General features: G+C 35.4%; 2 long non-coding RNA genes across 14 annotated transcripts in view; both read left to right on the forward strand.

Annotated features, from left to right (window-relative positions):
• LOC127846981 (uncharacterized) overlaps window positions 1–27,967 on the forward strand; it is a 44,402-nt gene that overhangs the window by 2,663 nt on the left and 13,772 nt on the right. For 3 of the 13 annotated variants that reach the window (XR_008033758.1, XR_008033754.1, XR_008033756.1), the window contains exons 2-4: window positions 16,674–16,771; window positions 18,272–18,369; window positions 19,064–19,161. This is a non-coding gene — a long non-coding RNA (uncharacterized LOC127846981). The other 10 variants (XR_008033759.1, XR_008033757.1, XR_008033763.1 and 7 more) reach the window with 9 other exon arrangements.
• Window positions 6,045–6,481, forward strand: LOC127846982 (uncharacterized). Its single transcript, XR_008033767.1, has 2 exons — window positions 6,045–6,285; window positions 6,448–6,481. It is a non-coding gene; the product is annotated as an uncharacterized LOC127846982 (long non-coding RNA).

The following is a 27,967-nucleotide window of genomic DNA, read 5'->3' on the forward strand; positions in this document are numbered from 1 at the left end:
TATGCAAACACTCGTTTCCGTGACATACATTACAAATAAATAAATAATGTTGTTGCTATCAAAAACATTTTTATGCATCGTTGATTATCACAGACATTTCATAAATTCCTTATTAATGTATAATCTCCATCGTTAATTCGATCGTTTACGACGTTATTTTCCATTTTTGTCGAGTCACAATTTAATTCTGTATAGTCCGCCATGTTGATAAAATGTCAAATGATGTAAGCGACAGGTGCGCATAGCAACGTTAAATCGTATACGCGATTCACATTTTGTTAAATTGGTATACGTTTCAGTAATTATTTCAATAATTAGATCTAATTATCTTTAAGACAAAAACGATAAAGAATAAATTTGTTTGTGAATTTAAATGTAATTATGTGTAAAAATATTTGTTTTGATATAACATAATGATGCATGCAAAGCACAATTGCCAAGAGAATAACAACGAGTTTTTCATCAAAAGTCCCCGGCATTATCGATTGATACTGACACGGGGTTATTCACGCATGACTAATTCACAGCTTTGGAGCAGTCAGTAAGACCTACCTATTAAATCTGCTCAATTAAATATAGTCGATTAGACGTTGACGTCTCTCGAGTAAATCAAGCACAGTCGGAGCGTCACAGACAATCATGATTTTGCGGACCAAGTTAGATCATAAGGCAATAAAGATGTTATCGATAAGGGCTCGTGGCGAAATTTGCCTTTGAAAAAAAGAGCGCGTGGCGAAATTTGCCTTTGAAAAGGGCAGCGTGGCGATCCAGGAGGGCGGCGTGGCTTTTCGCCACGCTAAAATGGCCTGGGAAAAACACTAATTGCTAGCTTAAATACAAGGTAAAAGTGTAAGGTCAAAGATAAAAAACAGCCCTTCTTTGGTATAAATTATTTTGGTTAATTTGCTCTTTAACTTGACTATGCATTTTAGGATTTTTAATTAACTTGGCAAACATTTACACCCGCGAACCATAACATGCACACATTCTTGATGTCGCGTGTGAGGAGCAATTGACTAAATCAACTTTAAGGTCATACTTTATAGTGGCCAAAGGCCAAAATAAAACAAGTGTTGTTTTTTTTAACAAATGATGCTTGCTCGCCTTGCAATGACAAACAAACATGTATGATTTTAAAATAATGTGGCACAAAATTATATTAGAGGACTTTTTTCTTGCACAAGAACACTATCTCCAACTTAAAGATCTACTTTAAGATCAGAAGGCGAAATTCTTCATTGATTGTTAAGTCTCTACGTCTGTTTAAAAGCAGATGGTGGCATTTAGAACTTTGATAGATCGTTTATCTAGTTTTATTTTGTGTAATTTCCAAAATCTGTGAACACACCACTTAAATTGATATGAATCATATTCCATATTGATGCTAGCGATATTAGCTCAAAAAACAGTGTTTATGGGACTATTTTCCCGTAAATGATATTCAAAACGATCTTTACATTAAAGAAAATTGCCTTAAATGATTACGAATTTGTATGTGACCGTCTTTTTGTTTTATCATGTATTTTTATTGACTTTAAAATTCCTTTCACGATTTTTCGGATATGCTAGTAGCCAAGCTTTACGTCGTTGTTTCTGACAATATTTAGCAGCGCTTCATATTTGCATTGTATTGACATTTCAACCTGTTTAGTATGTGTTATGTTAATATTTGTATCGTGACTTAAAACCGGAGTTACAATCAACTCATGTAAAACATAAATAATAAATAAATAATGCGTGTATAATGTCTTATACAATTAATTTTAATTTTAATTTAAACATATATTGAATTTATCATGATTTACTCAGTATAAGGTATTTTTAAACAATGTATAATATATGTATTTATTATTTTAAAACAACAACAATAAAGCATAAACATGTAATATGTTTTAATTTCTGAACATTGTTCACGAAGACGAACTTCTGAGCAGTAATGTTCGAACACAATTTACTGCTTTGTACGAATATATTACGGTTCTTTATAGTTCTATATACACGATGCCTAACCATGCAATACGGATAATATCGGAAACATTTGAACGTTTCCGGATAATACCCGAAACGGCAACGGATCATATCAGAAATATATTGACTGTTTTGAGGTAAGTGGGTTCTTTTATTTTAATATTCTTTTTTTTAAGTTAATATTTTTCACCAAACCATTATTCCAAGGAACAACTCAGACATTCATTAAGTAAACTGTATTCACGTGCTTAGTAACAAAAACGTCAATATGCAGTGGGAACCTATATTGTTCAACAGTTTATGCGCAAAACCTGTGGAAACAGAAGTAAAATGCAGATATTGGTCCATATAAACAATGAATTTCAAACTTCTGAGCTAGTCTCCTAATGCAAAAAGCCGCATAATTCTTGTGAAATAATTGCCATGATGAGTGACGGTTTAGTTTGTAGAAAAACAAGTATTTTATATGTCGATTGCTGGCACCGGATAATGCATGAAGTAGGCACTGGATAATAGCCGAGACTAATGAATTTAAGTACATGTATAGCACGTTTAAAGAATGTATTGGATTCAGCTGTTATAGTAATCATTTAAAGAATTTTTATATTGTTAAATGAAATGGGTCTAATGTACAACGCGTGCTATTGTTGAACGACCGATTCAGCAATAATATTTATAAGATATAAGAACACGTTGATTGTTTTAATATTAAATTTATATACACAATTCAATAACAGTTTGAAAAAGAAAGTTCATTTCTCTATATATTCAATTAATTTTAGAAAATATTTGAAAAAAAGATTTGATTTGATTTACATAAGAGTTTCAATAAGTGGCAAAAGTCTATGATTTGAGGTAAAGTTTAACATTATTTGAATTTGATTTGTACAAAACATGTTGAAATTTCATAATTATACGTTCAAAACTTGTATGTCTATTACTTTAAAAGACACATTCTTGAAGTATTTGTAAAGTAATGAACGTATTTGTATAAACCATGCAAGCATGAATGAACTAAAACATGGTACAGAATAAAATTGTTTATAACAGTGGCAAACGTTGTTCGTTCTATTCCATGTTGACCAGTTTGGTCTCCTAATGTGGTAGTTGCAGGTATGAACACTGACTCAACCTAATTAAGTTAGCTTCAATGTCTCTTTTTAGGTTGACAGAATTATTATTCAATAAAATTTACACTATCCTTTTGGCCTGCAATTTTATGCCAAGACGAGTGGTTGGCGGCAGAATCTTCGATTCATCACATTTGTGGTGGCAGCGTATTGGCAAACATCCCCTTGCAACTTCATGCGGTTTACTTATATCGGACCATTTAGATTTTTGTTGCCGCTTTCCGCGCCTCGATGGTGAATCAAAGGCATGATTTCTGTAAACAAAGAAATATACACTCAAACAAATTACATTAATGCAGCCATCTCCTAAGAATCAAAGTAAAATGTAAATAAATCTAGCGGTTAATTGGAATTTAAATATACGGCAGGTGGTATTAGTGAAATGACATTTGATGGGTGCTTTAATGTCTATTCCTGGAAGTAAAGATCATAAGCTTTTCTTACAAGAAATAATACCCTTAACAAATATCTGCGTTTAATGGTTACAGTACGTCTTTTGTCTCCCACAATCTTGAAACCTATATACGCATGTCGTTATGAATATCTATGAGTTACAAGCACATGACTGGAAATTGCATCCATATTTGTCATCAAATTAAAGTACTATATTAAATGTTTAACATACGATGTGAACATGTTGTTTATAAAACATGCTGAAAAGCACGTAATAATCTGTATATGTATCAATCGATTTCGTGCATTATCCAGTGTGGTGTTTCCGGACTTTATCTGGTGCCAGTATATTGTGGTTTCGTGTGTTATCCGGTGCCCATGAAATCAATATGCGACCCTTTTAAAACGCAAATATGCACGTTTTTAAAGTTGCCAGTAATTTCCTACAATTTCATTATAATTCTGAATGATTATAACAACAATGTAAAGTAGTAGTATTATATGTTTTTTCTCTCCAGTTACAAAAAAGCAAGTATTTTAAACTATTTCATGACTATGAGGTAGGTATGATTCATTTGTTTTCGTTCGTTTTGATAAAATGTTTTATTTTCATTACGAATTTTGAAGTAAACCATTAGCTGAAACACCATAATTTCCCTTGAGCAATAGTATTTGGCATTTTAACGCGTTTTTTTGGCCAATTTCACTTCCAATACTAGTCGCATCCTGCATTTTACCTTGTTTATTTTCCGATATGATCCGTTCCCGTTTCACGTATTATCAGGAAAAGTACAAATATGTTTCCAGTATTATCCGTATTGGTTAGGCACCGTGATATAGTCAATGTAATGTCAAATAGTTATATACACGTTAAATTTTTTAGGACAGCTAGGTTATCAAATATTTCTCAGATAAATTGATTGTGACACGTTATAGTATTTATTTTTAATTGGTTGTGCCCGAATTCTTCTGAAATACCTATAAATATAAGTTTTGGTGTTTTCTTTATTGTTGTTAATTTTTGAATAATAATAATTCGTGAACTTATATGGCCGTGCACCAAACTTGTTGACGTATGACAAAATCCCAATTTACTATGACAGTGTCACCATTTGGACATACTCTGAAAGCCAAATATCAAAAATTGTTAACGCATATCTATGAAAAGTTCTAGTGTTCAATGCTAGCCTGAATATAAAATCAGGTTGCTATTGTTAAGTTATTACTTAGTTATTATATGCAAATATAGCTGGGGTTCAACTGTTAATCGGCATTATACTCAGCAATGTTAAACGAATCACTTGAGTTGAAGGAATTCGAGCATAAATGTTCTTAAAACAATAAGGCAATAGTGGCATTGAATAGCTAACCTGAATTCAAATTGCCATATGAGAGTTATCTTAGCTTGAATTAGTTAGTTTTTAAGTCTTCACTCAGAATAAGTTTAAGAAGTTCCCAGCATGGCGGGCCAATTGTGACCACATAATCAATAGTTGGATACATTTGGTAAAATACCTCTGTATAATACCTACAAACCTACACTAAATCTATGAGCGTTATGGTTTCATAGAGGTCTTTTAAAAGGCATGTTTCTCTTAAAGTGTATAAATATAATAAAACGCATGTGGCAAGTTTTTATCTTTGATTTGGGCAAACGTTGAAGAGGAAAACCACCTGAAATTATTTGAAATATACATGATCTCACGTCTTTCGGTTGTCAAGGAGAAAATAAATTAAATGTTAAATTCTTCACTAAATAAATATGCAGGCGATAGCCGGTCGATTGGGATGATTTTAGCAGAACTGGTAGAGGACCATCGGACATTCGAGTCCAAAAAAACAAACCTCTGTACCTTACGTTTGTGTAGGCGAATATTATTGAAGGTTTAATTATGTAAATATGTGAAAAATAAGCAGCCCCCAATGGGAGCCACTTTTCAACTCATAGTTACTTCAGATGAAGTTACATAACAAACACTAAACCTCTGTGCCCACTCTTAATTGGAGCTGGTGTCTGCCAAAATACTAATAATCAGTATAACTTTAACGCGCATCAAGTGATATGCTATTTGTGGAAACAATCGAACATCCTTAAACGCTCTATATGGAGGACATTAGTGGCGAAAAATAGACCCTAAGTCTAAGATGTACATTCTTGTTGAAATGGACTCATCCATCAATATGGTTTGTCTGGGCGTGGACTCATCCATCAATATGGTTTGTCTGGGCGTGGACTCATCCATCAATATGGTTTGTCTGGGCGTGGACTCATCCAGCAATATGGTTTGTCTGGGCGTGGACTCATCCAGCAATATGGTTTGTCTGGGCGTGGACTCATCCAGCAATATGGTTTGTCTGGGCGTGGACTCATCCATCAATATGGTTTCAGGGGTTTTTTTTAGAAAAAGGGGAAGACGCTGGGTAAAAGGGGAAAATCGAGCGCGAAAGAGACATATTTGGGGAAAAAATAAAAACTGTTCATTTTAATGTCTATAACTCGCCTACAGACTTCAGGTTTTGTTTTAAAAAAAGAGGCATGTCTCTGACCTTTTTAACCAGGTTTTCCGAAGGAAAAAACTGGTTATTAGATTGGCGAATGCGGGCGGGCTGGCTGGCTGGCGGGCTGGCTGGCTGGCGGGCTGGCTGGCTGGCTGGCGGGCTGGCGGGCTGGCGGAATAAGCTTGTCCGGGCCATAACTATGTCGTTCATTGTCAGATTTTAAAATCATTTGGCACATTTGTTCACCATCATTGGACGGTGTGTCGCGCGAAATAATTACGTCGATATCTCCAAGGTCAAGGTCACACTTTGAGTTCAAAGGTCAAAAATGGCCATAAATGAGCTTGTCCGAGCCATAACTATGTCGTTCATCGTCAGATTTTAAAATCATTTGGCACATTTGTTCACCATCATTGGACGGTGTGTCGCGCGAAATAATTACGTCGATATCTCCAAGGTCAAGGTCACACTTTGAGTTCAAAGGTCAAAAATGGCCATAAATAAGCTTGTCCTGGCCATAACTATGTTATTCATTGTGAGATTTTAAAATCATTTGGCACATTTGTTCACCATCATGGGACGGTGTGTCCCACGAAAGAATCACGTCAATATCTCCAATGTCAAGGTCGCCACGACTAAAAATAGATTAAAAAAAAAAAAAAAAACTTACAAAGGGGGTTAATTATTTTTGGTCATTTCAAAAGTTCAGTTTGAGTTTTCTCCCTTTATCAGATTTTTTTTTCACAATGAAAACCTGGTTTTGTGACAATTTTGTCCCTTGTTGTTCTTAAACACATGAACAAGTATGATATTAAAGTCAAAGTCCTAAATATAGTTGCAAGTGTAGATCTAATAATGAGAAATGTTTTCAACTGGGGCCGGGGAACGATGTCAATATTATGATTTCAATTTCATGATGAATGGGTTGACGATATAGATCTGCTACAGTATTGGAAGGGAAAGGTGCGGCAGCTGCCGATTGTCTACTTTCACTTTCACAATAATCCGACAGTATTAATCGATGTTGATAACATGTACCTCCGAATCCTGCTGGGTTTCAACGGTTTTTGATGAATAATTCTTAAAAAATGCGTCAACGCAATTAATATTTTCCGAGTCCGATCGTTTTATTTTGTTCGTGTATGAACGCCAATTGTGAGACTTTTTTTCTGTTTTAACGTTTATATCTTGGCTTTCATATAACCCGGATGAAAATTCGACTGGTTTCCGGTAATTAATTGACGAAACACCCTTCTCGCGCAAGACCGGAATCCAGTAAAATAGTCACATGATTAATACGATTAGTTACCCGGTTTCCATGACGTACTTTAAGAGCTATATATAGAATCACTGGGATTCCCAGATTTGAGTGTTCGTCGGGAGAGAGAGAGAGAGAGCGAGATCGTTGTACATGGTACAAATTGGATACGTGTCGACGTTCCCAAAAGAAAAAAAACATGTCTTTGAGGGTAAAATATTATATTTGGGTGAAAAATTATATTTTTTGGGGGGAAATGTTATTTTTAGGGGAAAAATTCTGGTAGGGGAAGACGCCGAATATCGGCGTCACTTTCTTAGTAAAAAAAAACCCTGGGTTTGTCTGGGCGTGGACTCATCCATCAATATGGTTTGTCTGGGCGTATAAAGATACATAAAATCTTCAAATATGAGTATGTGACTTTGTGTGTGTCTCATCTTGACATTTGTTAAGGATGTGAAAGGAAACTAACGACCACATAGGCCCTTGGTTTACTAAACGCCACTTGTAACTCGAGTGTACTTTCGGTGCAAATCTTCATACTAGGAAGTAGCATGACTCTGGCAAACACCAAGATCCGTGTACAGTACAATATCATCCTGTCTTTCTTAGAAAAGATCAAAATCACATATTTGTATGAAGTAGAATGGGAGTGCTCCCCATGCAATCCTTGATTTGTTCACATCTTTCCCGTCAATATGAGCTGTCATAATTATGATAGGAAAACATAAAAGCTATTAAATTATTTTTAAAAAGAGAATTAAAAAATATATTTTAAACACGAATCACGATACTCTTAAATAGTGAATATTAAAAATTAATTTACATTTCAAAACATGTTTAGCAAATGTTGCGTTATTGTTACTATAATTGTATTTCTTTTCCAAACAAAATTGAAATTTCATACGTTTTTAATCAAACGACTACATCTGTGTGATAGAATGCTCTACATAACGTTATTGACCACATGTTTTATCAGAGATATGTAATCATTTCTTAAATATCGGGACGACCGAATGTAAAGGAATGGGCAAACTATGGCAAAGATTGATATGAAAATATGTCTCTACAGGTCGTTCAGCTAATGTCAACATACTGCTATACTGTCAGGGGTTTCACTGGGTTAACAATAGTTGTCGCAGCTAAATAATGATATTTAAAGCAACACCAATAACTAAGATTGACACATTTAAAGAGTTTAAATAAACACATATGGTAGCTTAAGAAGCATTAAATCAATTCTTGTGATTCAAATGTAACATTAATTGTTTATAATACATTCTTCCACAGTTTATTTCAACTCCTTTACTTGAGTCCATATTGATGGCAGTTTTTTAGCTCATCTATTTTTTGAAAAAAAATTATGAGCTATTGTCATCACCTTGGCGTCGGCGTCGGCGTCCGGTTAAGTTTTGCGTTTAGGTCCACTTTTCTCAGAAAGTATCAATGCTATTGCATTCAAACTTGGTACACTTACTTACTATCATGAGGGGACTGGGCAGGCAAAGTTAGATAACTCTGGCGTGCATTTTGACTGAATTATGTGCCCTTTTTATACTTAGAAAATTGAAAATTTTGGTTAAGTTTTGCGTTTAGGTCCACTTTTTTTAGAAAGTATCAATGCTATTGCATTCAACCTTGGTACACTTACTAACTATCAAGAGGGGACTGGGCAGGCAAAGTTAGATAACTCTGGCGTGCATTTTGACAAAATTATGTGCCCTTTTTATACTTACAAAATTGAAAATTTTGGTTAAGTTTTGTGTTTAGGTCCATTTTATTCCTTAAGTATCAAAGCTATTGCTTTCATACTTGCAACACTTACTAACTATCATAAGGAGACTGTGCAGGCAAAGTAATGTAACTCTGACTGGCATTTTGACAGAATTATGTGCCCTTTTTTATACTTAGAAAATTGAAAATTTGGTTATGTTTTGTGTTTAGGTCCACTTTATTCCTACAGTATCAAAGCTATTGCTTTCATACTTGCAACACATATTAACTATTGTAAGGGGACTGTGCAGGCAAAGTTATGTAACTCTGACTGGCATTTGGACGGAATTATGGGCCCTTTATACTTAGAAAATTGAAAGTTTGGTTAAGTTTTGTGTTTTGGTCCACTTTACCCCTAAAGTATCATAGATATTGCTTTCATACTTGGAACACTCGCAAACTATCATAAGGGTACAGTAAAAGGACAAGTTGCATAACTCTGGATGTCATTTTTACGGAATTATGGCCCTTTTTTGACTTAGTAACTTTGAATATATGGTTAAATTTTGTGTTTCGATCCACTTTACTTCTTAAGTATCAAGGCTATTGCTTTCAAACTTCAAATACTTTCATGCTATCATGAGGTTACTGTACCTGGCAAGTTGAATTTTACCTTGACCTTTGAATGACCTTGACTCTCAAGGTCAAATTATTAAATTTTGCTAAAATTGCCATAACTTCTTTATTTATGATTAGATTTGATTGATACTTTGACAAAACTACTCTTACATACCACAATAGACTCCACCCAAACCATCGCCCGTGACCCCCCCCCCCCCCCCCGAACCCCCCCCCCCCATTTTTTTTTTTATTTTTTTTTTTAAGATCATCTCACACTATACCCCCCCCCCCACCCCACCCCCTCCCCATTTTTTTTTTAAACGGTTAAATAACACAACTATTTATTTTGATTATTTATGTTTGAAATACCGTCCAACCATCGCACCCAAGAATCCCCCCCACCCCCCCTCCCCCCACCCGAATCCCCCCCCCACCTAATTTTTTTTTTTTTTTAAATCATCTCACAAATTACCACCACACCCTCACACTATACCCCCCCCCCCCTCCACCTCACCCCCCCCCCCCCCCAATTTTTTTTGAAACGGTTAAAAAACACAAATATTTATTTTTATTATTTTATGTTTGAAATACCGTCCAACCATCGCACCCAAGAATCCCCCCCCCACCCCCCCCCCCCCCCCCCGATTTTTTTTTTACCTTTTTTTTCGCTTTTTTGGAAGATAATGTAATAAATGTCCACATCCCCACACAATGCACCGCTCTTCACTCCACCCCTCCCTCCTTTGTGATTGAAAATGAGAGTCCCTTCACCTTTAAAAACAAAATAGATGAGCGGTCTACACCCGCACTGCGGTGCACTTGTTTTTAATTCTAACTCCTCCTTCCATACAAGACCTTTATTTGCTGAAGAAAAAAGTGTTAGTCCTTAATCATGTTATAATTCATGTTGATTGAGGGAAGACAGTGTGTTAAAATTAATCAATCATATCCAGAACCATTCGTTTTTCCATGCTGTTATTCAGTCTCGTATTTGTATAAAAGGAAGCCACAGTTCTGCATCAATACACATATTCAAAATATTATTTTTGCATTGGAATTTTAAATGAAAATCAATATATTGTAAATAAAATAATTACCAAAGAATACAGCAGATTAAGAAAATAACAATATTACTTTATATATTATTGCCAAGTCAAGCAAGAACTTGAGCTTGTTTGTTTGCAATAGGCTAATTAATTGGCGTCGCACTGGAGTGCGGCGACTAGTATGTAATGCTTTTTTTTTTCGCTTATGGGAGAAGTTATAATACGGATCAATGTATATATTTTTGTTTTAAGAATATCTTGCATAGTGGTGATTTTTTGTGTAAATTAGTGTAAATAAGTACTGCATTTGTGCATATTACATTTATTACAACATTTATTGCCAATAATGCAAAGCTAATTGTTTTAATTAATAACTGATCACAGGGGAAAGATCACAGGGACTGGGCAAATACGTGAAACTTTCTGGTATTGTATAAAAACATAAACATAATCAAAATATGTTTATATTGTGGTTTTTCTAACAATAGCGCAGATGTTCGAGTTTTGGTTAACGCGTATTTTCTTCAATTTTACAAGACGACAGCAATTACACGGTTAATTGCTTTATTGATAACCGTTACACTACAGTCACTAGGTGCCTAGTTAGATCAGAAATAGTCGGTTGATATCGCCGTATTCGGAAAGCGTTTCGGCTATAAGTGATATCTACGTTAAAGTCCGTAAATTATACTCAATACACAAAATAAATTTTTATTTTATATTTAAGAGTTAAATTTGCTTATCTCTTTAAGATTTAATAAATATACAATACAAATATAAGTTAAATTATTTTGTGTCAAAATATTTGTGTAACTTAATAATGACGTCACGGTTGTTTACATTTTCTTAGCAAAATGAAAGTGCGAAATAAAAGCGAGCGATTTGCAAAATCGAAAAAGAAGCAAACACCGATCAACAACGTTGTGTTCAATAACAAATATTCATTTACCGAGCTCTGCGATGGCGATTTGTGTGAAAATGACTCACGTAAAAGATATTGGCATTTGCTAAATGGCGTGAAAAGAGTAAGCAGAAGTTGGTGGGGGATGGAAGAAGATTGCTTGACTCGTTGAGCTGGAGGGTTTGCTAAACAAATTACAGTATGGTCAGTTTTGTAATCTGTATCCCATTCCTTTGACAATATATAAATTTGTTGGCGAACTACAAAATGGCCTCAGTGGTTATTTGTACGTTGTTTGTGAAAACCCTGACTGTAGAAAAGTCAACCGTGTTGCTTATGTAAAGTAGCACCATCTCAAGATCAGGGGAATGCCATGCTTTGACATAAATACCAAGCTTGGAACATGTTTACATGTCTTCATTTTTCAACCGGCCATTTCTATCAATGTTTAATCATTGTATAATTGCGATTGATTTTTGGACTTATTACACATTTTCAGACCCCTTAAAATTCCAAGTGTCATTCCCAGTGAATATTTGTTTATCTTGTAATATACAAAGAAACATTCCGGTGTCCATCATATTCAGTTTTCAAATTTAGTTTCGCATTTGTGTTGTAAAATCCAATTGATTGCTCATTCATGTTATTTAATAATGTAATGATGATACGAATGGATTCTATGAAAATACATTGTGACGTCATTATTAAGTTACTACGGCCTTATTTCGTTTTCATGTTCTTATCATTTTCAATTCTCTTTTCAGCAATGAAAGTCAGTTTGGGCAGGCCAGTGAAGGTAAATAACTTCCTAATCACTCTAAACATAACGCTTATTGCAAAAAGAAATCTTAAGAAGATGGAGGCTCGTGTTGGGGAGGCAATCAAGAAAATCTCAACTGCGTCGTCTAACAAGGCTGCCATTGATGCTTATGAGAAAGAGATGGAGTAAGTGTAAAAACTAACTTTTAATACAATGTTATTGACTATTCTGGTGCCAAATTATAGTATTTTTTCTCATCAACTTTCTTCTTATTTCCTATTCCAGATGAACATGAAACATATTGATAATAAATGTTTTATTAAAGGCACTGTTTTCATAGTTTGGTAAAATTACATTTTTTTAAAGATTTTTGGTAAGAACCCCAGGGCAGGCACATTATTAAAAATATTTGTGATTGTTATTATAAATATTAAAAGCTATTCCAAATATCACACTTTTTTAAAATAAATTCATTACTTTTAGTAATAAATCTTATGAAGGAGCATAGGTTTATTAATATTCTTAGCTATTCATATAAATGGTGAATTCTTTTCACAAGCGATAATTGGAGTTCAACGACTTGTCAATATGTAATGTGCTTGTTGTGCTGAAATTTTATATTATTTTCTCATAACCAACGATCTTATAAGGCGTCAGAATGAAACTTAAAGGGGAATTATAAAATTCATGAAATAAGCATTGTGTGAACTTAATTTTGTATTTCAGTTCGAGGTACAGTAATGCCTGCTATTACTCAGATTGCTGCTGTGCATTTTAAGACGGGTTTTAAGTTCTCGACATATGTGAAGACAACAGTGCCAATTTCTCCGAAGCTCAGAAAATGATTGGCATCTCTGTTGATGATCATGACATAATGCGTGTAAATGGTGGAAGTGTTGATAGTGTATCAATTAAAACTTCTCTGCATGATTGTATGATGTGGCTTGCAAAGTTTCCCAGAGCCATTTTTGTTGCTCATAATGTGCGCAGGTTTGATTTTCCGGTTTTGGTTAGTGAATTGCTGAACACACACTGTTTTGAAACGGTTTGTAATTGTGTAAGCAGTTTTGTTGACTCTTTGCTGGTTTTCAAAAATAGTATCCTGGACAGTCACACAAACAGGAAGATCTAGCGAACGTGTTCTCAAGGTAACCTGCAACGCCCACAGTGCTCCTGATGATGTTGAAGCACTGGGATCTTTGCTTAAAACATGTAAAATTACTGACATTATGGCCCACGTCTTTACTGTTACTGCAATCCATATTTCAGTTTGTTTAAGTCATGAAAAGCCTTAAAGGCAACGAACATTAGATTGTTAGACGTGTTGTTGCATAAAGGAACTCTAAAGCGACCAACAGCTGAAAACATTGCGGGATATGGACTGGCCTTTGAAAGCTATATTTTCTAGTTCCGGGGAGGATGACTTAAGGGAACTTTCATTGCTAAAAACAATGAGGGACTACCAAGAGTCACAAACGCAAAAAAATATTTTATCTGAAGTGGTCCCTAAAATCGGTCAGTTTTTCAGTGACAAAAAGTGACGGAATAAGATAATATGGCTTTAAAATGACACGCAGCCAGTCAAAATCATGCAATGGCTTTATACTGATACTAAATTATGTACATCTAGTTGTCATTAATCTGGCTGTTTTTATTAAAATATAAGTTGTATATTATTGTGCTACATGTTTAAAGAAACATGATAACTTAAACATCTTTATGCTACGTAATATTGGGACAACTTTGACATTTTGTGGTGAACTGCGCCTGTATTCATATGTTGCCTTTTGACTTGAGGTGACCTTAAGATTGTATTTTAAGCTCGGCTGTTTTTGGAGAAAACTCTGAGGTATTGTCATAGCCTCTTCGACCTCTGCTGTCCCACGTCTGCCGCCGTGCTTTAAATTTTACATTGGCTCTGAAATTAAAGTGCTTCAACCTACAACTTTGAAACTTCATATGTACATGCACCTTGATGAGTTCTACACGCCACACCCTCTTTTGGGTCACTAGGTCAAAGGTCAAGGACACTGTGACCTCTAATATAAAACTTTAACTTTGCCTCTAACATCATAGTGCTTCCACCTACAACTTTGAAACTTCATATGTACATGCACCTTGATGAGTTCTACATGCCACACCCATTTTTGGGTCACTAGGTCAAAGGTCAAGGTCACTGTGACCTCTAATATAAAACTTTAACTTTGCCTCTAACATCACAGTGCTTCCACCTACAACTTTGAAACTTCATATGTACATGCACCTTGATGAGTTCTACACACCACACCCATTTTTAACCAGGTTTTCCGAAGGGAAAAACTGGTTATTAGATTGGCGAATGCGGGCGGGCTGGCTGGCGGGCGGGTGGAACAAGCTTGTCCGGGTCATAACTATGTCGTTCATTGTCAGATTTTAAAATCATTTGGCACATTTTTTCACCATCATTGGACGGTGTGTCCCGCGAAATAATTACGTCGATATCTCCAAGGTCAAGGTCACACTTTGAGTTCAAAGGTCAAAAATGGCCATAAGTGAGCTTGTCCTGGCCATAACTATGTCATTCATTGTGAGATTTTCAAATCATTTGGCACATTTGTTCACCATCATGGGACGGTGTGTCGCACGAAAGAATCACGTCAATATCTCCAATGTCAAGGTCGCCACGACTAAAATTATTTATTTTTTTTAAACAAACTTACAAAGGGGGTTAATTTTGTTTGTTCATTTCAAAAGTTCACTTTGAGTTTTCTCCCTTTATCATATTTTTTTTTCACAATGAAAACCTGGTTTTGTGACAATTTTGTCCCTTGTTTGGTCAGTAGGTCAAAGGTCAAGGTCACTGTGACCTGTAAAAAAAATCTGACAAACTTTCGCAGCAGAGCGTGGCACCCGTTATGCGGTGCTCTTGTTAATGTATTATTTTATCAATATTTATTCAAAGTTAGCTAAATTTCTTCACATGTCATGGTTTATAACTTTAGCTTTTAATAAGCAACAAGAAAACCCCCAAAAAGAAGAGATATGCAAATTTATACTTAAATTCATTGCGTGAAAATGAATTGGGGTAGGCATACTCAATGTAAAATTTCTTGAGATAGGAACGGTAAAACTTCCTGAAATTCATTCAGTGTGTAGAAAATATGTTGTGTTAAATAAATATGTACAATATATGCATTTCATCACACTACAAGTGACATAAAACGTAATTAAAGTTTCTTGTCACTGAACCATTTGTTGTTTTTGCCATTTTATCCAGATAAGTGCATATATTATTGGACATCAAAGGCACAATTGTCTTTCAATGACACTTTTTAAATTCTGTATCCACTAACAAAATCCAGTCGAGTACGTTTATTAAGTAAATTGTCAAAATATATGTATATCCCATTACAAACAACTATATATTTTGGATAAAGGGTAAATCCATAGAAAACGCTCAACCGAGTCAAGGGGTAGGTTTATTCAACCAGGTATAAAAAGTTAACCAGCTGGTAAAAAGTTTTAAAATTTTGCAATTAGTTGTGATATACAATTTACTATGTGGAAATAATAACAAATATTGTTTCTGGAAAAGTATCCATTAGGCTCCCACTACCTTAATATCTTAGTTAGAAGGTGATTTTTCAAGCGGTCCATAGTGTAGTGGTTACACGCTTGCTTCACATGTGAGAGGTCCATGGTTCGAGCCCCAGTAGAATCAAATTATTTTATTTGTTTTCTATGTTAACTTTTTGTTTTGATGTAGACATTTTAGTTTAAATAAATATGCTGTTTTAGTGTAACTATTTTTGTTTTTATTATGCCCATGAAATATATGTGTGAGAGGGTGGGGGTGGGGTCGTAAACACATTAAAACCTTCGTTGTTACACTATCCTAGCAACCACCTAGTTACTAATAAAGGCGCTATAGAATAGAGCGTGAAGCAGAACAGGTATTATTAATTGTAATAATGAGTCTTGATAAAGGAAGCAGCCGCTTATCAATGAGGAGCACCATCACAGCACCCCAGTCTCATTACTATCAAGTCCTCCTACAGGTTTTTTTTTAAGAACGACATATAGAAGGCCGCAGGCCTGACCTGTATCTTGCCAGTGGTATGGACCCTTTGGTATGGGCCTTTAACCCCGCTCACTATCCAGCGTTTAAACTTCCAGGTTTAAAAAAGTTCAATGGTAATGACCCATTTTGTTTGGCTCAGTTTGAAAGCATTTGCTGTGATAGTGCAAAGCATGTTGTCCACTGTGTGCGTATTCTTACCCAGAACCTCCGAAAAGGTCTATTTTACCCCAGATACCAGTTTAAAGTGCTTTTTCTGCATAGTTTTGTGCTTTATTTGCAAGCTGTTGATGAGCTGCACTGAATATTGTTTGAATCTATTTTCAGGTTGGGACTGAAGGCCTTGTTTTGAGGGTGTTTTGCAGACCAGTGGTTGTCGGCCTGGGGATTTTCAAGAAAAACTGTAGACTGCCCCCTTAATTAAGGTAAATATCCCAAATTTCACAACCAAAGCCCCAGAGTCAAAGGTGACATTTTTTAATAAAATAGAGTCATCAACACCTGAAAACAGCTTTCCAATTGAATTCTGAGCAAGTTGAGCGGAGATATTAACATTCCAGTAGGGGGAGGTAAGCCTGATTTTTGAAGAAAACCCTATTTTGCATGGTACGCACATCTGCTTTAGAGCGGCAGTCTTTGTTTCTTTGTGCGATATGATTAGTTGTTTATGCAAGAAAGACTAATCTGACTTATTTCAACTATATGTACAACATTTAGTGCCTTTCGAACCATTTAAACCCCTAAATGTGCATAAACTTTGATGAAAAATGAGTAAAAAACACTGATTTAAAGGGAAAAAAACATCAAAATTCATTTTTGTAAACTTTGACCAGTGTAGTGAGCAACTTTTGACTCAGGATGGAGGCTGACACTCATTATGAGTGATTTTTGGCAATATGATTATATCTACATCTCATATCTGTGCAAATTGAGTGATTTTTAGACTTGCGTAGAATACCGAAAGAATGACCAAAAAGTTGCGTGAAAATGCTGCCGCTGATATGCTCACTAAAAATAGTCTCAAATTTTACATTGCAGTTATATTACAAAGAAAACCACCCAGTTTCATCCAGAATTGACTGAAGAGTACAAAAAAAAATTTTAGATGGGTTTAAAACTTTGGACTGCTATCTTAAGGTAAATATCCCAAATTTTACACCCAACGCCCCATAGTCAAAGGTGACATTTTTTAATAAAATAGAGTCATCAACAACTGAAAACAGCTTTCCCATTGAATTCTGAGCAATTTGAGCAGAAATATTAATATTCCAGTAGGGGGAGGTAAGCCTGATTTTTGAAGAAAACCCTATTTTGCATGGTACACACATCTGCTATAGAGCCGCAGTCTTTGTTTCTTTGTGTGATACATGTATGTTTAGTTGTTTATGCAAGAAAGACTAAGCTGACTTATTTCAACTATATGTACAACATTTAGTGCCTTTCAAACCATTTAAACCCCTAAATGTGCATAAACTTTGATGAAAAGTGAGTAAAAAACACTGATTTAAAAGAAAAAAACATCAAAATTCTTTTTTTTTTTTACTTTGACCAGTGTAGTGAGCAACTTTTGACTCAGGATGTAAGCTGACACTCATTATGAGTGTTTTTTGGCAATATGATTATATCTACATCTCATATCTGTGCTAATTGAGTGATTTTTAGACTTGCGTAGAATACCGAAAGAATAACCAAAAAGTTGCGTGAAAATGCTGCCACTGATATGCTCACTAAAAATAGTCTCAAATTATAAATTGCAGTTATATTACAAAGAAAACCAACCAGTTTCATCCAGAATTGACTGAAGAGTACAAATAATTTAAATTTAGATGGGTTTAAAACTTTGGACTGCTATCTTAAGGATTTTTTGTGCTTTATTTGCAAGCTGTTGATGAGCTGCACTGAATATTGTCTGAATGTATTTTCAGGTTGGGACTGAAGGCCTTGTTTTGAGGGTGTTTTGCAGACCAGTGGTTGTCGGCCTAGGGATTTTCAAGAAAAACTGTAGACTGCCCCCTTAATTAAGGTGAATATCCCAAATTTCACACCCAACGCCCCATAGTCAAAGGTGACATTTTTTAATAAAATAGAGTCAAATAATTTAAATTTGTATGGGTTTAAAACTTTGGACTGCTATCTTAAGGAGGCAGTCTACAGTTGTGTAGCCCTATTTGCGCATTGGCCCCGGTCAATTTCCTGAACATTGGGTGTATGACCTAAACAAAATTGTTTTTTTTACTCCAGGAGCTTAAATGTAAGTATATATGGTCAATATTCTAGTTATTTCACATGTTTTCAATAATTCGAAACTAAGTTACCTGAATTTTAGTCAACAACAACAACATGCTCAGTGAGATGTAAACAAATGTACTTCCTGCTTAAAGCAGCCGGCATTTGACAGATTTCAACGGTGGGTTTCAATAAGTTAGCAGTGCAAAAAAGTTCAATGGTAATGACCCATTTTGTTTGGCTCAATTTGAAAGCATTTGCTGTGATAGTGCAAAGCATGTTGTCCACTGTGTGCGTATTCTTACCCGGAAAGATAAATGTGATTGCCGGGTTTATCTGAAAATGGGGTTTTTACGGGCAAGTTCCGAGACCTCCGAAAAGGTCTATTTTACCCCAGATACCAGTTTAAAGTGCTTTTTCTGCATTTTTTTGTGCTTTTTTTTGCAAGCTGTTGATGAGCTGCACTGAATATTGTCTGAATCTATTTTCAGGTTGGAACTGAAGGCCTTGTTTTGAGGGTGTTTTGCAGACCAGTGGTTGTGGGCCTGATGATTTTCAAGAAAAACTGTAGACTGCCCCCTTAATTAAGGTAAATATCCCAAATTTCACACCCAACGCCCCATAGTCAAAGGTGACATTTTTTAATAAAATAGAGTCATCAACACCTGAAAACAGTTTTCCCATTGAATTCTGAGCGATTTGAGCAGAGATATTATCATTCCAGTAGGGGGAGGTAAGCCTGATTTTTGAAGAAAACCCTATTTTGCATGGTACGCACATCTGCTTTAGAGCTGCAGTCTTTGTTTCTTTGTGCGATATGCTTAGTTGTTTATGCAACAAAGACTAAGCTCAAGTCAAGTAAATTTTATTTAAAGTCGGCAAGAGTACATAACATATAACATAAGCTATACTTAGCTTTTAAACCGACATTTTTAACAAATGTATAATAATAACATATTAAAAAGCAGCTGTTAAGAGAGACAGTAAGATAATTTAAACATGGTTAAGACAAGCATTAATACAAAAGTGCATAATGGCATACATGGCATAAATGGCAAAGCATTTGTCAAGCAAAGGGAAGTAACTACACATAAACACAAAAACTGAGAGATTTATGCTAATAAAGACCATACGCCTACAAATAAATTAAAACAGTTTAAATAAATAGGGAAAGCATATCAGATAATAACATATTAAAAGTAGCTGTTAAACGAGACAGTAAAATAATTCAAACATAGTTAATACAAGCATTAATACTTAGGGCAATATGGCATAACTTGCAGAGCATTTGTCAGGCAAAAGGAAGTGACAAGAAATAAAACATAAAACTGAGAGATTTATGCTAATCTAGGCCATAGGCCTACGCATTAATTAAATCAATTTAAAAAATATAATAAGCATGCATGGCAAAGAGGCTTATAAGCACATAGTAGTATACATATATATATGAGATATCTATGCAGCAACTAAGACAAGTCTAGCCAAATAAGCAGAACTTGACAAAAGACAAAGCAAAATAATAAGCAAAATAATAAGCAAAGTAATAAGCAAAAGAAAGCATAACTAGAACACATGTCAGGTCAGCAGTCCCAGTCTGCAGACTCCCTACCTGATAAGTTGGAACAAAGATATGGGCAGCTAAGTCTGATTGCACCCTGAGCAGTTACATATCTTTCCATTCCAACCTGAGATCAAGGTTTTAAATTGGCTGAAGGAGCCTGCTTGTCTGAATTCGTCAGGCAGCAAGTTCCACAGGACTGGGGCTGCATACCTGAAACTTCTCCTACCATAGTGTTCTGTCTTTACAGATGGAACCTGCAATATATTTGAGTATCTTAAGTTATAATTATTATTTCTTCTTTCAACTAAGTCATGCAGAACAGGTGGACATATTTTATTTACAATTTTAAAAGTTTCATTTGCCATGGTTCTTAATCTTCGAATGTGTAGAGGTGGTAAATTGGCTCTATTTAACAAATCTTCATAGTTACAAGCATAATCATCATAAACAAATCTCAAAGCTCTATCTTGAATTTTCTCTATTTTCTGGGTGTTACTCTTTGTACAGAAGTGCCATGACAGAGGACAAAAATTAAAATTTGACAAGATGAAAGTGTGAAATATTGTGAGTCTACTAAGTTTATTCAGATTACGACCAATTCTCTTTAGAACATTAAGTTGTTGAGCAGCTTTTTTACACATATTCTGGATGTGAGTATTGAACGATAGATTGTAATCAATATCAACTCCTAACAATTTTACAACATCGTCACAAGAAATAATATTATTATCTATTTCAAAATTAGGAGTTTTATCATGTGTTTTTTAACCAACGGCTAGCGCCTGAAATTTGTCAGGATTTGCTTTCATACAATTAAAAGAAAACCAGTCAATAAATATTTAACTTTCACTTTGTAGAGTACTTATCAATAAATCAAAATCTGGTGTAATAAAAGACAGTGTATTGTCGTCTGCATAGTCGTACAGAGTGCCATGCTCAATAAAATAGAAAATATCATTGATAAAAACATTAAACAAAATGGGGCCGAGTATCGAGCCTTGTGATATTTGCCCAGTTGCTTACGTGTCCACATACTTTAATTTGTTGCTTACGGTCTGTCAAATAGGAGCAAAGAGTATCAGTGGCCTTCTCAGAGAGTCCATAGGATGCCAGCTTACACAGCAGAATGTTGTGTGGAAGACAGTCGAAGGCCTTGGACAGGTCCATTAGGATGGCGGCTACATACTGGTTAGAGTCCAAGGCCTTCTTCCAGTCCTCCAGTAGCCTGAGAATGGTAGTCTGGCATCCATGTCCTCTCCGGAAGGCGCACAAAAATTGATACAAAAATATTGTCAAAATAAGATGCAAGTTGTTCTTCAAGTACTTTCTCATAAATTTTAGAAGTGACAGGTAAAATACTAACAGGTCTATAGTTAGATTTCAACAAAGAATCATTTTTCTTATACACAGGGGTGACTTGAGCTTCCTTTAACCTATCAGGAAAAATACCAGTCGAAATGGTAGAGTTTAACAAATGAGTTAAAAATGGAGTCAGAGACATCATGCCAATTTTCAACAATTGAACAGAGATTTTGTTCACACCGGTTGCCTTTTTAACATTAAATTTACTTATAATTTGAGACACTTTTATATTAGATCTAGTTGTAGGAGCAAAATTTAAAAAAAAAATACAAAATTTGCCTTAGATTTTTTCTATACTGGGATGATTGTTTTCATCAAAATGGTAATCCTTGCCAATATCATCAGCTACATTTACATAAAAACTGTTAAAAATTTCAGCTACATTAGATTTGTCAGATACAATTTCATAATTTTCGGTTAAAATAATTTTTGATTGCGAGCCGGTGCATTTTTTAGAAATAAATGGTTTAATAGTTTTCCAAAAGTCTGTGGATTTACACTCTCCAAGGCAGCGTTCCTGGAAATATGTATTTACAGATAATTTTTTCAGTTTGTTAACATAGTTTCTGGCCTTCCTATAAGCCTCCTATGTTTTAGAACAATCGTTTTTTTTTAAATACTTAGTGTAATTCATTTTCTTAGCATATATTGCATTGCGTAGATTTCTGTTCATATATGGGACACTATTCTTTTTAACATAAATCAGTTTCTGTGGTGCATGTTTATTAATGACTTCTACAACATCAGATTCAAAAGAGCAATATACATTATTAACTTCATTTTTATCATGCAATTTGCTATGAGGTATATTCAAATTTAAAAGATCTTGGTTGTTTGCTTCAGGATCAAAGTTTCTAAAACTCCTGATATATACTTTTTGTTTCTCTATTGTTGGAGTTTTACAGTTAATAATAGAAGAAATCATGTTGTGACAATCACTGAGTGGGAAAATTCAGTGTTTTCAAAAACAATTTTCTAGAGTTTGTGAGGATTACATCCAATAGCGAGGATTTACAGTTTTTAACAAAGCAAGTATCATTTTTAACAATATTTGTAAGGTTAAAAATTTCCATTAGATCTTGTAGAGGTCTGCCCTTGTTCTGACATGAAAGATCATAGTTAAGGTCACCAATAATTGTAAAATAGTCAAACAGGGTTATGCACTTGTCTAAAGTTTTTGTAAAATAATCACAGAAAATGTTATCTTTCATACTCGATGGCCGGTAGACACTAATAAAACAGATTTTTTTCTTTTCCAAATTTACCTCGATTATAATGTTCTCAAGATTATCACATTCCAGATCTTTCCGCCGACTTGAAGCAACGACAGATCTAGTATATGCCGCTATGCCCCCACCATGAATGTTCCGGTCTTTCCTTTCAAGCTGACTTATTTCAACTATATGTACAACATTTAGTGCCTTTCAAACTATTTAAACCCCTAAATGTGCATAAACTTTGATGAAAAGTGAGTAAAAAACACTGATTTAGAGGGAAAAAACATCAAAATTCATTTTTTTTTACTTTTACCAGTGTAGTGAGCATCTTTTGTCTCAGGATGTAAGCTGACACTCATTATGAGTTTTTTGGCAATATGATTATATCTACATCTCATATCTGTGCAAATTGAGTGATTTTTAGACTTACGTAGAATACCGAAGAATGACCAAAAAAATGCGTGAAATTGCTGCCGCTGATATGCTCACTAAAAATAGTCTCAAATTGTACATTGCAGTTATATTACAAAGAAAACTACCCAGTTTCATCCGGAATTGACTGAAGAGTAAAACTAATTTTAATTTAGATGGGTTTAAAACTTTGGACTGCTATCTTAAGGTAAATATCCCAAATTTCAAACCCAACGCCCCATAGTCAAAGGTGACATTTTTTAATAAAATAGAGTCATCAACACCTGAAAACAGCTTTCCCATTGAATTCTGAGCAATTTGAGAAGAGATATTAATATTCCAGAAGGGGAAGGTAAGCCTGATTTTTTAAGAAAACCCTATTTTGCATGGTACGCACATCTGCTTTAGAGCCGCAGTCTTTGTTTCTTTGTGCGATATGCTTAGTTGTTTATGCAAGAACGACTAAGCTGACTTATTTCAACTATATGTACAACATTTAGTGCCTTTCAAACCATTTTAACCCCTAAATGTGCATAAACTTTGATGAAAAGTGAGTGAAAAACACTTATTTAATGGAAAAAAACATCAAAATTCATTTTTTTAAACTTTGACCAGTGTAGTGAGCACTTTTGACTCAGGATGTAAGCTGACACTCATTATGAGCGATTTTTGGCAATATGATTATATCTACATCTCATATCTGTGCAAATTGAGTGATTTTTAGACTTGCGTAGAATACCGAAAGAATGACTAAAAAGTTGCGTGAAAATGCTGCCGCTGATATGCTCACTAAAAATAGTCTCAAATTGTACATTGCAGTTATATTACAAAGAAAACCACCCAGTTTCATCCAGATTTGACTGAAGAGTACAAATAATTTAAATTTAGATGGGTTTAAAACTTTGGACTGCTATCTTAAGGTAAATATCCCAAATTTCACACCCAACGCCCCATAGTCAAAGGTGACATTTTTAGCTCATCTATTTTATTTTTTTTTAAATTATGAGCTATTGTCATCACCTTGGCGTCGGCGTTGGCGTCCGGTTAAGTTTTGCGTTTAGGTCCACTTGTCTCAGAAAGTATCAATGCTATTGCATTCAAACTTGGTACACTTACTTACCATCATGAGAGGACTGGGCAGGCAAAGTTAGATAACTCTGGGGTGCAATTTGACAGAATTATGTGCCCATTTTATACTTAGAAAATTGAAAATTTTGGTTAAGTTTTGCGTTTAGGTCCACTTTTCTCAGAAAGTATCAATGCTATTGCATTCAAACTTTGAACACTTACTTACTATCATGAGGGGACTGGGCAGGCAAAGTTAGATAACTCTGGCGTGCATTTTGACAGAATTATGTGCCCTTTTTATACTTAGAAAATCGAAAATTTTGGTTAAGTTTTGTGTTTAGGTCCATTTTATTCCGTAAGTATCAAAGCTATTGCTTTCATACTTGCAACACTTACTAACTATCATAAGGGGACTGTGCAGGCAAAGTAATGTAACTCTGACTAGCATTTTGACAGAATTATGGGCCCTTTTATACTTAGAAGATTGAAAATTTGGTTAAGTTTTGTGTTTAGGTCCACTTTATTCCTCCAGTATCAAAGCTATTGGTTTCATACTTGCAACACTTACACTTCAACACCGTTATTTCGAACACCGATAATCCGAAGTCACCGTTATTTCGAAGTATTTTTCTGGTCCCGATTTTGATTCTTGTTTGTTTAATGTAAAATTTCATTGTTAATCCGAACTTCGTTAAACCGAAGAAATCGTTAATTCGAAGTGATTCTGTCGGTCCCAACACTATAATTCGCACCTAATTAGCAATCTTTAATCCGAAGTCAAAACTGCAAAATACTGAGCGTAATTTCACACCTTTGTCGTGGCGCGTCAAAAGCCGATAATTACACCTTTGTCGTCTGCGCGAACGCCTTATTCAGCGAGACATCGCGTATTATTAAAAAAAGGTTATTTCATTTCCGAAAATGTACTTATGTATGTATGCCTGATAATTTGTGCTATTCGTTTTATTGTATATGTTCTGTAATTAGAGAAAAATAAAAACAAGAATAAGAATCGTTTTATTCCCCCGTTTGTTACGAGTAGAAATATATTGCTATCTGACTAGTTTACGTTTTTAAGTAAGCGTGTAACCGAACCATGCGAATTCCACAACGTTTTATTTTTAAGGAATCAGAGAAGTCTTCTGTCAAATGTTTATTTCGAATTATCGTTAATCCGAAGTTTTTTTAGTGGTCCCGACGACTTCGAAATAACGGTGTTGAAGTGTATTAACTATCATAAGAGGACTGTGCAGGCAAAGTTATGTAACTCTGACGGGCATTTGGGCAGAATTATGGGCCCTTTATACTTAGAAAATTGAAAATTTGGTTAAGTTTTGTGTTTTGGTCCACTTTACCCCTAAAGTATCATAGATATTGCTTCCATACTTGGAACACTCGCAAACTATCATAAGAGTACAGTAAAAGGACAAGTTGCATAACTCTGGTTGTCATTTTTACGGAATTATGGCCCTTTTTTGACTTAGTAACTTTGAATATATGGTTAAATTTTGTGTTTCGATCCACTTTACTTCTTAACTATCAAGGCTATTGCTTTCAAACTTCAAATTCTTTCATGCTATCATGAGGTTACTGTACCTGGCAAGTTGAATTTTACCTTGACCTTTGAATGACCTTGACTTTCAAGGTCAAATTATTAAATTTTGCTTAAATTGCCATAACTTCTTTATTATCCCCACGCTTTTTGAAAAAAAGGTGGGGATATTGTGGTTATCTCCGCCGTCCGTCCGTCCGTCTGTCCGTCCGTCCGTCCGTCCTGGCCACTATCTCCTCCTACACTAAAAGCACTAGAACCTTGAAACTTACACACATGGTAGCTATGAGCATATGTGCGACCCTGCACTATTTGGAATTTTGATCTGACCCCTGGGTCAAAAGTTATAGCAGTTTGGGTGGGGCCGCGTCAGAAATTATCACTCATTTTTTTAGGTTATTTTACATTTACTTCTTTATTTCTACACCGATTCACTTCAAATTGATACTGGACCTCTCTTATGACAATACGGTCAATCTCAACCATGCATGGCCCCATTCCCAACCCTGGGGCGCCCCGCCCACATAGGCCACACCCACCAAAAATTTCCATTTACTATAATTTTTTTCATTTCTACACGGATTCACTTCAAATTGATACTGAACTTTTGTTATGACATTAGGGTCAATCTCAACTATGCATGGCCCCAATCCCAACCCTGGGGCGCCCGCCCATATAGGCCACACCCAGCAAAAAATTCCATTTACTATAATTTTTTCATTTCTACACGGATTCACTTCAAATTGATACTGAACTTCTCTTATGACATTAGGGTCAATCTCAACTATGCATGGCCCCATAACCAACCCTGGGGCCCCGCCCACATAGACCACACCCACCAAAAATTGCCTTTACTATAATTTCTTCATTTCTACACCGATTCACTTCAAATTGATATTGAACTTCTCTTATGACAATACAGTCAATCTCAACTATGCATGGCCCCATTACCAACCCTGGGGCGCCCCGCCCACATAGACCACACCCACCCAAAATTGCCTTTTACTATAATTTCTTCATTTCTACACCAATTCACTTCTAATTGATGATGAACTTCTCTTATGACAATACGGTCAATCTCAACTATGCATGGCACAATTACCAACCCTGGGGCGCCCTACCCACATAGACCACACCCACCCAAAATTGCCTTTTACTATAATTTCTTCATTTCTACACCAATTCACTTCTAATTGATGATGAACTTCTCTTATGACAATACGGTCAATCTCAACTATGCATGGCACAATTACCAACCCTGGGGCGCCCTACCCACATATGTCACACCCACCCAAAATTGCCTTTTACTATAACTTCTTCATTTCTACACCAATTCACTTCTAATTGATGATGAACTTCTCTTATGACAATACGGTCAATCTCAGCTATGCATGGCCCCATTACCAACCCTGGGGCACACCTAGGTCAAACATTCGGCGTGGGGATACGCGTCGGCCTCTGCCGCGCCATTTCTAGTTTATGATTAGATTTGATTGATACTTTGACAAAACTACTCTTACCTTACATACCACAATAGACTCCACCCAAACCATCCCCCGTGCCCTCCCCCCCTCCCCCCCCCGAATCCCCGCCCCCTATTTTTTTTTTAAGATCATCTCACAAATGACCACCACACCCTCACACTATACCCCCACCCCATCCCCCCCAAATTATTTTTTTTTGAAACCGATAAAAAACACAAATATTTATTAACCAGGTTTTCCGAAGGAAAAAAACCGGTTATTAGATTGGCGAATGCGGGCGGGCTGGCTGGCGGGCTGGCGGGCGGGCGGAACAAGCTTGTCCGGGCCATAACTTTGTCGTTCATTGTGAGATTTTAAAATCATTTGGCACATTTGTTAACCATCATTAGACGGTGTGTCGCGTGAAAAAATTACGTCAATATCTCCAAGGTCAAGGTCACACTTTGAGTTCAAAGGTAAAAAATAGCCATAAATGAGCTTGTCTGGGCTATAACTATGTCATTCATTATGAGATTTTAAAATCATTTGGCACATTTGTTCACCATCATGGGACGGTGTGTCGCACGAAAGAATCACGTCAATATCTCCAATGTCAAGGTCGCCACGACTAAAAATAGATTTATTTTAAAACATACTTACAAAGGGGGTTAATTTTGTTTGTTCATTTCAAAAGTTCAGTTTGAGTTGGCTCCCTTTATCAGATTTTTTTTCACAATGAAAACCTGGTTTTGTGACAATTT

This window comes from Dreissena polymorpha, chromosome 10 (assembly GCF_020536995.1).
Source record: "Dreissena polymorpha isolate Duluth1 chromosome 10, UMN_Dpol_1.0, whole genome shotgun sequence".
Lineage (NCBI taxonomy): Eukaryota > Metazoa > Mollusca > Bivalvia > Myida > Dreissenidae > Dreissena > Dreissena polymorpha.